Source organism: Eretmochelys imbricata, chromosome 3 (assembly GCF_965152235.1).
Source record: "Eretmochelys imbricata isolate rEreImb1 chromosome 3, rEreImb1.hap1, whole genome shotgun sequence".
Lineage (NCBI taxonomy): Eukaryota > Metazoa > Chordata > Testudines > Cheloniidae > Eretmochelys > Eretmochelys imbricata.
In genome coordinates this window covers 37120287-37132982 of record NC_135574.1, presented here as the reverse complement: position 1 = coordinate 37132982, position 12696 = coordinate 37120287, and the positions used below count along the sequence as shown (strand labels likewise).

General features: G+C 43.7%; 1 protein-coding gene across 1 annotated transcript in view; it reads right to left on the bottom strand.

Moving 5' to 3' along the window:
* PXDN (peroxidasin) overlaps nucleotides 1-12696 on the bottom strand; it is a 154689-nt gene that overhangs the window by 89048 nt on the left and 52945 nt on the right. The gene's annotated exons all lie outside the window — the stretch shown is intronic.

Sequence of the window (12696 nt, the reverse complement as noted above, 5' to 3'; positions counted from 1 at the left end):
CTAGAACATATAGAAAGATTCTATGGGGGAGGTTTAGGTCGGATATTAGGAAAAGCTTTTTCACTAGGAGAGTAGTGAAACACTGGAATGCGTTACCTAGGGAGGTGGTGGAATCTCCTTCCTTAGACATTTTTAAGGTCAGGCTTGACAAAGCCCTGGCTGGGATGATTTAGTTGGGGACTGGTCCTGCTTTGAGCAGGGGGTTGGACTAGATGACCTCCTGAGGTCCCTTCCAACCCTGATATTCTATGATTCTACTTTCTAAATACTTAATTTTCTTTGGTATACAGAAAAAAACAGAGTGCCTACCTGTACTGTAATTGTTGCTCTTCAAGGTGAGAGTGCAGAAATGTATTCCACGAGACGTGTACACACCCAGCACACCAAAGCTGCAGAACTTTGCCTAGCACTATTTATAAGGGTGGTGCAGACGCCTTCTGGCCCCATAATTCTTCCAATGGGAATTTAAGGGCAGTCCCACTCCGATTCCCCGCAGAGAGGATGGAGGGTCGGCTGTGGAATACGCATTTGCACCACAGTTGCCAACTTTCACGTGGTAAATAAGCACCCTGACTGTCACAGTAAGCCAAAAATCAGCTAATTCCATTTCAAAACAAGGCCAAAACAAGCTGATCCCTAAGAACCCCAACACTCTGTGTGACTAGATCCCCCTGGCGTGCAGTCAGGGACTGTGGTGGACCCACTGTGCGACCCTGACTCTCTCCCCTCTTGCCCCACCTTGACACCCGCCCCTGTTTGCCTCTCCTTGCCAAGAGCCGATCAAAAAAGAGAAGCAACAAGCTACAAGCAAAACAAGCAACAAGCCAAAAATTAGCCAACAAGCAGCTCACAAGCTAATTAAGTCAAAAACAAGCCCAATTTCTGTGTTTTTTTTTTCTACGCATTTGTCATGTATGATCTCCACCCACATCTCAAAGAGCAACAGTTACCGTACAGGTAGGTATCGGTTTTTTCTTCGAGTTCTTGCAGACATGTATTCCATTCAGGTGACTCGCAAGCTTAACTAATGGAGTTCAGGCTTGGAGCCTACTTCAAGAAGGACTGCAGAACTGACTTTCCAAAGTTTGCATCTGATCTAACTGCAGTCATAATAGCATAATGTTTGGTAAAAGTATATAGGGAAGACCAAGGAGCAGCCCTGCAAATATCCCATATCAGAACATCATAGAGGAATACGATCAACTCTGCCTCCAGAGAGGTTATGAGCTTATTTGAAAAGGCCCCAAGCAAAGTCCAAGCTATCCCATACACCATAATAATGCAGAATGATATCCACCTTGAAACGGTTTGCACAGAGACTACTTGGTCCTTCATGCAATCTGCGTCAGAAATAAAAAATCAAGGTGATGAATGAATAGGCTTAGCTCTTTCCAAATAAAATGCCAAGCTTCATCTCACAACCGAAGAACTAAGATGCTGTTCATCTGTGGTCAAGTGAGCCTTGGGGAAAAAATACAGATAAGTATATTGCTGGACTGGAGATGAAATTGTGACATCCCTTTACATAAAAATTTAGGATGTAGCCCCAAGACCATCTTGTCTTAAAAAAAAAATTAGTATAGGGAAGCCATTAGGGCCTGCAACTCTCAAACTCTCCTCGCAGCAGCAATTATGACAAGAAACACTGTCTTTTGGCATTTGAGAGACTGAGAACAAGTTGCCCAGGGCTCATATGGAGGACCCATGAGGACAGCCAGCCCACTACTAAGGCCCCACAAAGGAATCACTCTCTTCACCAGTGGGAAGGAGACAAATTATCCCTCTCAGAAATCTCACTACTATGGAGTTCAATAAAACTGATTTCTCTTGGACCAGATGATGAAACACCAGAATTGCCGCCCAATGCACCCTCGGTGAACTGAGAGATAAACCAGAGGACTGAAGGTGTAACAGATGCTCCAAAGTGTCCTGAATGCAGACATGCATCAGTTGAATTCCCCGAGCTAGGGACCAAATTGAAAAACATTTCCACTTAGCGAAATAAGTAGCCCTAGTAAGGGCTTTCTACTATTACCTGTCAAATAGTTTTGGAACAGCACTCCTCTTCCTTAACTAACGACACAGCATCCATGCTGTGAAATACAGACTGATCAACACTGGATGTGAAATCTGACCATAACATTGAGTCCGTAGGTCAGGGTGAAAAGGAAAAGGAATAGGAATGGGAATGGGAAGACAAACCAAAAGATAGAGGAGGTTGAAGAACCAACATTGTCTTGGCCAAGCTGGTGCAATGAGAATCAGTCTGGCATGATCCAGCATCAGCTTGAGGAAGACCAGAGGAATGAATAGGATTGGGGGAAGCATACATCAGTGTCGACCACCAAATCAGATGATATGCATCGGTTAAGGAGCCTTGACTGAGACCTGCTTGCAAACAAAGTTGATGGCACTTCTTGTTGTCCTTTGTTGCAAATGGGTCAATAGCAGGAATGTGTCATTCCCTGAAGATGGATCACAGAACACTGCTTTTCAGTCACCACTCATGATTCTGGGAGAAATTCCTGGTGAGATGATCAGCAAAGTAATTCTGGGCTCCTCGTAAATGAGCGGCTGAGGGAATGGTGCTCTCCTTGACACAGAGCTGCCAGAACTTTATTGTGTCCTGGCAAAGCTAGTTGGAGCTGGCTCCTCCCTAACTTCTTCACATAATATATTACAGTGGTGTTGTGGGTAAGTATGTTAACCGCTGTGTTCTTGATCTGTGCCCAAAATGCTCTGCACGCATTATAAATAGCTTGATATGAAGATAAGCGTCATGCTCTGTCCACAAACCTTGAAACTTCAATGCCCTCAGATGGCCTCCTCACCCTATTGGGGAAGCATTGATATCTAAGGTCCTGGTCTTAAGAGGATGAGCAAAAGAAACCCCTTTGCAGACATTGACCTGATCCCTTCAGCACATTAAGGACTCCAGGATGGGCAATGGTATTCACACTAAACTGTTCAATGACTGACTAATTTGGGGATATACCAATCTCAACCAGCTCTGAAGAGGACGAAGGCGCAAATTTGCAGGCTTGGCCTCATAAGTGAATGTGGTCATATGAGCTAACAGCTTCAGGTAAACCTGGACCGTGGTTGAAGGGTCAAAGTGGAGAGAGACCGACACAGGTGACAAATCATCTCAAAACATTCATTTGGCAGAAACACCAAATCTTAGAATCTACCGGCACCCCAAATGAACTTGATTTTTGAGTTGGTATTAATGTTGACATTTCCTTGTTTAAAGTCAGACTCAGACAATCAAAGAGACTTTGTGCGTACTGGATGTGCACGAGGACTTGTTCTCTGGACTTACCCCTCACTAAAGAATCATTCAGGTATGGAAAGACATCAATTCCTCTTTTCTGAGGTATACTGCTACTACAGACATGCACTTGGTCAAAATGCATGAAGCCGAAGACATGCCAAAGGGAAGCATGATGTATCAGTAGTGTAAAGCCACCATGACAAATCTCAGGAATCTCCTGTAGCTTGGAAAAAAAAAATCACAATATGGAAGTAAGCACCCTGCAGATCCTGGGCAGCAAAGCAGGAAGAATAGTAGCTGGGGTAGCCATGTGGAATCTCATGTATTTGATATACTTGTTGAGACAGCAGAGATCGACACTAGGTCTCACTCGTACCTTAGACTTGGGGAACAGGAAGTACTGTAAGTAGAAACCCTTTCCCTGATGCTGCAGGAGGACCTCTTCTATAGCTCCCAAAGCACACAGGGTCTGGACCTGCTGAAAGAGCAGTGGCTTATGAGAGGGGTGCCTGAAAAGGGACCACGTAGGTGGGTGGGGAAAAAAGTATGCACCGGAATTGTATGGAATAAGCTGACCTCACTGTGCTTAGGGCCCATTTGTCTGTGGTGACTCTATCCAAATCACTGTAAAAGCAAGACAGCAGGTCCATGAACTGAGGAGATACAGTCAGGGAGGTCACAACTGGAATGCTGCAAGTCAAAATGGCTGATTGCTCAATGCTGGGGAAGGATGACTGCCGGAAAAATTGCTGCAATAATATTGCTGCTGTTGCTACTGACCGCTATAATAATGCCTCTTTGTGGCTGGGGTAAAAACCCTCAATGAACGTAACATAGCATGGGAGTCTTTAAAAAAATGTAAGGTCTCGTCACTCTTCTGAGGAAATAAAATCCGACCATTGAAAAGCAAGTCCTCTATGCTCTCCTGAATGTCAGGAGCTACACCGGAATTCGGTAACCACGAGGCCCTTCTCATAGTCACAGCTGATCCCACAATACTGGAAGAAGCATTTGCCACATCCAGAGCCTCTGGTAATGATACTTTGGCCTACCAGATGGCCCTCCAAAATAAATTATCTTAAACTCTTCCCTGGAGGATTCTGGCAACTTCTCTGTGAATTTAGACATACGGTCCCAATTGACAAAGTTATATTTAGGTAACAGCGCCCTGATGATTTTCACTGTGCATTTTCAGTGTAATAGTGAAGTCAAATACATTTTTTTCCCCATCAAGGGCAGCCTCTTAGACACTTTGTCCTTAGGCTTGGACTTGTATCTCTCCTGCCTAGATCTGTTATTTACTGCTGTTACAACAAGAGAGTTAGGGGGTGGATGGGAATAGAACCACTCGAACCTATGCATAGGAATAAAATACCATTTCTCAGTACACTTTGCTCTAGGTGGTAATGAAGCTGGGGTATTCCACATGGACTTTTCATGATCGAAAAGAGTTTCATTCATCAGGCGAGCCACTCTCTGGGGAACTGAGGACTTGAGAATATCCAGCTACTTATGCATATTCTACTGCCCAAGCTTGGCTTGAATGTCCAAGGCAGAAGCCATATGCCTCAGGAGGTCCTGATATGACTTAAAATCCTCATTCACAGGGGAAGAAGAATCTGGTATCATGGAATCAGCCAGTGAAGAGGAAAAGGAAGGAAGCAGGGCAAATGGAGGCTCCTGCAGGACTACTTGTCCCTGTAAGAGAGGTTCAGGCTGAACCGGTTCAGGAATGACCTCAGTCTGTGTCTGCAACATATGTAGTTCAAGTAGAGAAACTGCAGACAGGTCTGACCTGGGCCAAAGAACGAGACCTTGCAGACTGAGGGAAGCCACTGGGGGATAAGTATATGGCATTGGTGGCCACTAGGTGTTGGGCCGAGAGCTCCTGTCCCTACCGCAGGAACAGTGCCAATCTCAGTATTGATGGTGATCCCAGGGTGGTATTGAGGATCTCTGAGAGTATTGCCTTGAAGGTCAGGGAATGGAGGAAGACATCCACAAACTCTATCTCAACGAGCTCTGGAAACTGTCCAGTGGTAGCAGATGAGCTGGCTCCAATGGAGCAAACAAATGACCAGCCTCATCCGAAAGACAATATGGCAATGGTATCAGTACAGAGGCGCAATCAACACCCTAAGCACTGAAAGGGGCATTGCACTTCCAGTTGGCACCGAAGCCAGGCTGGTACCAATCCTCAAGTCTGCACTGAAGGTATCATCAATGCCAAAGATAATATCTGTGTCAATGGACTCCTCAATACCAAAAGGGAGGCTGACCTGCACTCCAAACCTTAGGCAATGTGAGAGATGATGCTGGTAACAAAGAGCTCTGAGATCAGACCAGGCACAGCCGAAGGTACAGTAGAAGCCACAGCTGCTGAAGCGTCTTGAATTAATGGAGAGTCAGAAAGGGAAAAACAGACCAGGTGTGATGTCACCTGGTACACTAAGGTATTGAGGCAGTCTGTGCGGATGCCAATGTCAACAGTACCAGACTCAACTGATGTCTCATGGCTAGTACCGGAATTGACAGTACAGTGTCCAACTGATCTCTATGCAGCATCTGGGAGTGGCTAGAGGGCCCAGCTCCATCCCACATGACCAGCACCATGAGTCTTTGGGTAACGCAGTTAGAAGATGAAGAGAAATCTCTCTGAGCCTTGGAATGTCCTTGTTCTGCCATATGAGGCCTCTTCCTCAGAGGACCCAAGGAAGGAGAATGATCTCTCATCCTCCTAGCAGAAATATCCAACCTTGGGTCTGCAACAATATCCCATGTCAGCTGCAAAGGTCTCTGTGGGACCAGACAATCTGCAGAGGTCCCTGGTACTGAAATGGGTCTCATGGCCTGCTCCAAAAGGTGCTGCTTGAGGTGCAAATCCCTCATCACCTGCATTCTCTTTTTAAATGACTTACAGATGGAGTACCTTTTCTTAATGGGCCCTTCTCCCAAGCACAATAAGCACCGAGTGTGGGGGTCACTATTAGGGATAACCACCCCATGACAGGTAGCGTTTAAAACCTGGCAAGGGCATCACAGCAGTCTAAAATGTATTGCTTACCACTAACAAACACCTAAGGTTACTACTAAACTGACTATGCTAATGAACAAACTAAGTAGCTATATACAACAATTCCAGAAACACTGGACAGAAAAAAGTGTGACTCAAGCCTTAGGCAGTGAGAAGAAACTCAGGGGGTTCAAGATGGTGCAGCCCTTAAACACTCCTGGGAGGGACTATTGGATCAGAGGGTGCAACTGCCACCCCTGTGAGTACTACTAGGAAAAGTTCTCCAGCTTCAGTGCACTTGGCAAGTGCACACCTGAGTGGAACATGCATCTGCAGGCACTCAAAGGAGAATGTAAAATTGTGTCCATGTCATCAACATTTAAGAACATAAGAACGGCCCTACTGGGTCAGACCAAAGGTCCATCTAGCCCAGTATCCTGTCTTCCGATAGTGGCCAATGCCAGGTGCCCCAGAGGGAATGAACAGAACAGGTCATCATCAAGTGATCCATCCCCTGTTGCCCATTCCCAGCTTCTCGCAAACAGAGACTAGGGACACCATCCCTGCCCATCCTGGCTAATACCATTGATGGACTTATCCTCCATGAAATTATCTAGTTCTTTTTTGAATCCTGTTTATCATTTGTCCTTTATAAAGAGACAATTTTGAAAGCCTATGGATCTGAAGTAACCTTTGGAACTCTCCTTCAGTCCATTTTAACCTTTCTTCCAGTGGAACAGTAAAGTTGGAAAGAGCAGGCTCACTTTCAGAAAGGAAGTATGTAGTACAAGTATTGGAAATTTGACAGTTCTGTGAGAATTTGCTGGAAAGAAGAATTTACTTTTCTCAGATAAAGACACTGACTTTATTTCTTCAAATACCATCTAGAACTGCTAATATTTTCCTAAACAAATTTCTAAAGTTCCTTAAGGAAAGGATAGGTTTTCTAGAAAGAGTGGGTAAACCATATCAGTTACAACTCTGGTTCCCAATCCTGAAAAAAAAAAAAAAAAGCCATACAAGTGTGACCCAAAGAGCCCCTCAATGCCCATTGGCAAAGGGCACACCATACTGTAACTCATATCAGGCCTGTCAAACTCAGTACCCCCAAAATACTGTTGTCATAATATGTATCTCAGAGGTGTCATGTAAGTTATCAAATGTAAACTGGTGACATCATAGTCTCAAAAATCATTGTGTGATATAGGTACAGCTTGTGTATAAAGAATTATATCTATGTGCTGGAAATATGTTCTTAAAATGTGTTTTGGAGGCAGTGCATAAACCCAGCCTGCCCTAGACAAAGGAATGTGGATTTACCTGTCTGACCATCTTGCTTACAGGCAGAGGATAATGAAAGTACATTTACATATAAAGTAAACAAAGCTACCAAGCTAATCAGCACACCAGGGGTCTGAATTTACACCCTCTTGGCTCCTAAGACAAAGACAATGGACTTTGGAAAATATAAAGGGGAACAAAAAGACATTATAGTTACCCATCACTTGGGGAACAAAGAGGACAGCACCCTTTGATTCTGTGAAAGTTGGATCCCCTGGCCTGGAGGGCTGGAGATGCTGGTAACGATGTAAGTGAGAAAACTTCTTAAACAATGATTGTAACTTGGTAACATTAATTTTTAGTCACTAGAAAATGTGATGTTTTGTTTGTAACTGTGATGGGATCTGCTTACCCCACACTAGCCCAAACAGGATTAAATCCATATTATTGACAGTGGAAGTCCTGCCTCCCCGGTGGGACTGGGTATGCTCCAGATGCTCTAGCAGTATAAAGGGAGGAAGCCCAGCTCATTCTGGGCTGGAGGCCGCAGAGGAAGGACCTGTCTCGGAAGCTCCAGCGGCAGGCCAGCCACAGCACCTGACTGCACCGGAAATCAGAGCCTCCCTGGGCCCACTTGAACTCCGGCGACTGGAGGAGCCACAGGAGGCGACCGGCCCAGCTGACCATGGAGAACCCGAAGTCTCATGGGATACCTCAATGCAGACACTGGTAGGAAGTGACCCAGAGAGGATGATGGCGTGGTACCTCCCAACTGGAAAACCTCAGTGTGTTTCGGCAGGACCCCCCTGTTGAGTCAGTGGCAAGTTGATATGCCGCAGTTAGAACCCTGGGTCAGGGCCCGGTGGAGTCGGGAGGGCCGGGGCCCCCCTACCGGGGCTGCCACAGCCCGTAGTGGACATCCCACCCCTATAGACTCTGGCCACTAGGCCATGCTGCCCTGACCCGAGGGGCGTAAACCATCACAGTAACCACAGCGGTCTCTTGCTTAGTGCTACTTAAATCTCTGTTCTTTATTAATAAACTTATTCTTAGTTTTACTATAAACTATCTCAGTTATACTGCTATACTGAAGTTAAGTGTGAGTCCACAAGCAAACTAACAGGCTGGTGTGTGCTCTGGCTCTTTGGAGGCAGCAAACTCAATTTCTGTAAGGACCCAGTGAGAGGGACTGGACAGTAACTTTGGAATGGGTTACTAAGGGAGGTGGTGGAATCTCCTTCCTTAAAGGTTTTTAAGGCCAGGCTTGACAAAGCCCTGGCTGGGATGACTTAGTTGGGGATTGATCCCGCTTTGAGCAGCGGATTGAACTAGATGACCTCCTGAGGTCCTTTCCAACCCTGATATTGTATGGTTCTATGATTACAGAGATGTTGCTGGGAAACTCGGGAATTGGGGCTTGCTGATAGTTGCCTACAAGGCAAGATTCAAACTGGCAGAGTTTTGAGGAGTTTGCTGGTGAAGCAGACAGATGGTGTGGCAGGGAACTGACAAAGTCTACTCTTCAACAAAACTCACTGAGGCAGAGGGGTAATAGTGATTTAGAGTTCTGGGCTGCCCTGAGGAGAGTCACAATAAGTAATTTCACACACAGATAATGTCATTGAATTTAATGGGACTACTCAAGTGCATAAAGTTATTTATGTTTGTAAGTGTTAGCAGGATCAGGGCCCTTCTGAATAATACCTAAAGATTTTAGAATAATTTGGATTATTTGGTAATGTTTCTGTGAAAAAATTTATGGCTCTTAATGAAAGAACCTAAATTTTAGTTGATCCCTTCTGAGTTAAGGGGCCAGCTTTGCTTCCTTGCTCTTGCCTCGGCTGCAGGCATTAGCTAAGAACTGACAAAACGCATAGCTGGGGACCAGACCAGTTCACCTTTATGTTAGTTTAGCTCAAAACAGGTTTTAGTCTTATAAGAATGTATTTAGTGTTTGGACGCTAGGAAATGCTTGTAAATTGCTGCATGCATTCATCTTACTTGTTATGTCTGTATTCTACACTCTAAGAAAATATGTACGTTTTGCTTTATAACTTTGAAAATGAACTTGTGAACCAAGGCGTGGGAATTATTGTCACCCCCCATCTATGCAGAAAAACTATCAAAATAAGATTGTGCATCAAGGAACATCACAATACAAAGGATAGGTTAATGGCCCTATCACATCTGGGAAATACTACAGGCAAGGAACCTCATCCTGTAGGCTTGGAAGCTGAATGAAGGATATAAAACCAAGCCACAAGAAAATGTTCTGTCTTCTTGGCTGTTTGAACTCTGACAGGGCCAGAGACTCTAAACTGAGGCTGAGTTCCCCTGGGTCCACCCTGAAAGACACTTTGAATTATTACAACTACTCTACAACTCTGTCACTCTTAGGATTTAGATGACTTGTTTTAACATGTAAACAACTCTCTAATTTCTTTAGTCTAATTAATAAACCTTGAGAAAGTTTATTATAGGATTGGCTACAGGCATTGTCTTTGGTGTAAGATCTAGGGTACCAATTGACCTGGGGTAAGCGACTGGTCTCTTGGGACTAGAAACAACCAGAGTGTGGTGTGATTTTTGGTGTAAGTGACCATTTATCAGTAAGTCCAGTTTGTCTGGGTGGCAAGATAGGAGAGTCTAAGGGGACTATCTGTGATTCCATGTTAAGACTGTTACAGTGATGCAGGAGTTCACATTTGTTACTGGCTTGGTGAAATTTAATTATAGAACAACACCAGCTTGGGGTCTCTGCCCTGTTTTTGACAGTCTGCCCCGAGGTAGGCACTCATGGTCATGACCCACTCCTGTTGTGACAACTTAGTTAACTAAAACTTGCAGGCCAGTCTCACTACATTTTTACTATGTAAGCAAACTGTTCCATTCTGACATATTAACACCAGATTAGCATCAGTACTGCTGACAAATCTTCTGGCTGCACTATAGCAGTGTCTGTTTATACTGCATTCAGCAGTCAACTAAAAACAGAACTAAAAAGAGACTTATTAAAGGCTATGTTAAACAATGGAGGAAGGATTTTAAAAAAGAATTCTGCTGACAAAGCCCTGTTATTGATCAGGAGTCCTCTGCCAAGTTTCATCCTATTCAACTTCCATGTCACATCCATAGCTTTCAGAGACGCAGAGGAAAAGGAAAGAACCTTCGTCTGGATATTAGAGACTCAGGATCTGAACAACAAATATATTGGGGACACTCAGAAGGGAATAATTTAAAAGTGTTTGTTTTCAAACTTTCACTGAAATTGTTGTGTTCAACATTATCTCAATTACTGTATACCTTTATGATAGAAACATACACCAGAAAATAAGTTAAAAAGTATATTTGTATAACAGATCGTGCTGCAACTGACTTCATCATTTCACTTCATTGGGTCCTCCTCTTCTTCTTCCAGTTTTATAATTAGTAAACAATGTTTTTATTGATTTACATAAACAAACATGGAATTAAATCAGTTTTAACACACAGGTGGCATATGTGGTGTGACAAGCTTTGTCTGTGTCTCCGTGGGTCCCACGTTTCCTGGCGGATTTCGCTAGCCTCAGAGACTCACTGTGAACCTCCACGCAACCCTTCTCTCTCTAGAGACAAGGGTCACAGTCTACTGAGCCATTTTAATCATAAGCCAGTGAGGAAGATGAGGAGAAGCTATCCTCCCTTGCACAGTCTCTGTGGTCTCCCAGTCTCAGTGATTAATCAGGAAGAGGGCAAAGGGGGGGGAGTCCAGGCCCGCCCTCTACTCCAGGCTCCACCCCAGGGACCCTAATAGTATCCGCTATGGTAGCTGACCTTTTAGAAATAGGACACATGCAATTCCCTGGGCTACTTCCCCATAGCAGCCCCCAATTCCTCAGGCTCCACTTCACCCCTACCTCAGAGCCTCCTTCCTTGTGCCTTATATGGTGTGTACTGCTCAGTCTCTCTAACTACACAACTTCCTCCCACAGCTCCTGACCAACTGGGAGGCTTTTAACTAGTTTCAGCCAGTCCCTGATTGGCTTCAGGTGACCCAATCAACCTAGCATTCTCCCTGCCTTCTGGAAAGTTATTAATTGGCCTCAGGTGTCTTAACTGACCTGTAGCAGCTGCCATTTAACTTATCCTGGTACCAGGGATTTGTTTAGCCTGGAGCTAATATATCTATCTCCCACTATTTTTCTGTAGCCATCTGGCCTTGCCCCGTCACAGTGGATAGATATATCTAAGTAGAATATGTGGGGACAATATATAGCTATTTCAGTATACCACAAAATTTGAATTCGTATATTGTAATTATACAAATTTGAATTATTTCAGGGGATTTCTTTTAATTCACAAAGTAATTTTGAAAAGGGTGCAATATCAGAGTGCTTCAGAGAGAAGACCATTACTTCTATACAGTGTATATAGATAGGTAGATTATATTCAATATCCCAAAGGCTGCAAAAGTAAAGCTTTCCCATATTATACAAATCAATATTGGAAGGACCAACTCCAGAGGGAGTATTCATGGGAGAATACTCATCTCGTTATCCATACCAGTTTTTAGTTGCAGGTTCTGATTACACAAATGGGCCAATATTTTATTGACTGTATTTTGCTATTTTCCTTAAATTAGGAGAAATTGGGGCATACATAACCTAAATAACTAAAAAATGTTAAACTCGCATGGCACAACTGTTAAAATTGCTAAAAAGCTTTGATCAGCAGCAATGAAAGCATATCCACACGTAAGATTTTAAATGACCTTGTTAAATTTTTTATTTTGTATAAAACACAATGTAGGAACAAAAACAAGCAGAATGCAAAATAGAAAGAAAACATCTTTTAGAAAACTGCACAAATCTGGAAGAGGTGTATGTGAAGTATAGGAAACAGTACAGTAGATTTTCAAAGGATCATATGGATTTGGACTCTGAACTTCTTTAAAAATCCCATCCTTAACAGATGTTTTGCAAATCCCGACACAGATTTCTATTGTAACTAGCAAGTATTTTCAGTTAGTAACAACTGTGCCTGGATTCGAACCAGCAATATAGCTGTGAAAGGCTCAGTATTACTTTAGCAAATGCCAAACCATCTATTTATACTCCACCCACATTTAAGAAATCACATTTAAGATTTT